The following is a 1,385-nucleotide window of genomic DNA, read 5'->3' on the forward strand; positions in this document are numbered from 1 at the left end:
CTCAAGGGAAAAGGAGATGGAGACTCATCTCAAGGGAAAAGGAGATGAAGAGAGAACCAAACAGACTAATTCCAGCCCAGGAGTTTGAGGAGCCAAAGGAAAACTCCACTGCCACTATTTTTATGTCCCAGTGAGGAGATGAAGGGTCATTTCAAAGGAAAAGGACATGAAGGGTCAACTCAAGGGAAAAGGAGATGGAGACTCATCTCAAGGGAAAAGGAGCTGACGGGTCAACTCAAGGGAAAAGGAGATGAAGGGTCATCACAAGGGAAAAGGAGATGAAGGGCCATCTCAAAGGGAAAAGTAGATGGAGACTCATCTCAAGGGAAAAGGAGATGAAGAAAGAACCAAACAGACAAATCCCAGCCCAGGACTTTGAGGAGCCAAAGGAAACTCCATTGCCACTATTTTTATGTCCCAGTGAGGAGATGAAGGCTCATCTCAAGGGAAAAGGAGATGGAGACTCAACTCAAGGGAAAAGGAGGTGAAGACTCAACTCAAGGGAAAAGGAGACGGAGACTCATCTCAAGGGAAAAGGAGATGAAGGGTCAACTCAAAGGAAAAGGAGATGGAGACTCATCTCAAAGGGAAAAGGAGATGAAGACTCATCTCAAAGGGAAAAGGAGATGAAGACTCAACTCAAGGGAAAAAGAGATGAAGGGTCATCTCAAAGGAAAAGGACATGAAGGGTCATCTCAAGGGAAAAGGAGATGGAGACTCATCTCAAGGGAAAAGGAGATGGAGACTCATCTCAAGGGAAAAGGAGGTGAAGACTCAACTCAAGGGAAAAGGAGATGGAGACTCATCTCAAGGGAAAAGGAGATGAAGAAAGAACCAAACAGACTAATTCCAGCCCAGACTTAAAATAATTTAGTGCTTTACTTACCAGGGAAGACACCAGAGCAGAACTGGACACACTGGGGACTTTGTCCACGATGGCTTGTTTCATGTATCTCTCGATGGCCTGCAACATTGTTCCCTGGGAAGGGGAAAAGGAGGGAAAAAAAGTGTGGGTGCTTTGGAGGAAGAGAATAAAAGCAGCAGAAATAAAAGCAGCCTTTTGTGGTTCAAACCCACTCGTGTTTCCCAGGGCAGGGAGGTGGTTTGTACTCACGTCAGTGATCCTGCACAGCGCTCGGATGGCCGGCCCACGGTAAACATCCTCCTTCCCTGTCATGTCTTTGGTCAGACTGGAATGATCACAGACACCCTGTTAGAATTGCCTTCATATCTCCATGTTTTGTGATACATCTCCTTTTATGTCTTCCTTAATATCTCCTTAATATCTCCTTAATTTCCCCTTAAATCATCCCCTTAAACCATCTCCTTGATATCTCATTAAACATCTCTTGATTTCTCCTTTACCATCTTCTTAAAACGCCTCC

The 1,385-nt window shown here is 45.1% G+C and overlaps 1 long non-coding RNA gene across 1 annotated transcript; it reads right to left on the minus strand.

The window, feature by feature from the left end:
• Positions 1 to 886: 886 nt before the first annotated feature.
• On the minus strand, positions 887 to 1,332 carry LOC113962385. The gene is made up of 3 exons (XR_003532536.1): positions 1,321 to 1,332; positions 1,115 to 1,223; positions 887 to 979 (listed from the first exon to the last, which is right to left on the minus strand). It is a non-coding gene; the product is annotated as an uncharacterized LOC113962385 (long non-coding RNA).
• Positions 1,333 to 1,385: the final 53 nt, after the last annotated feature.

The sequence above is a fragment of the Neopelma chrysocephalum genome, unplaced genomic scaffold, assembly GCF_003984885.1.
Source record: "Neopelma chrysocephalum unplaced genomic scaffold, ASM398488v2 Primary Assembly neopelma1_158031, whole genome shotgun sequence".
Lineage (NCBI taxonomy): Eukaryota > Metazoa > Chordata > Aves > Passeriformes > Pipridae > Neopelma > Neopelma chrysocephalum.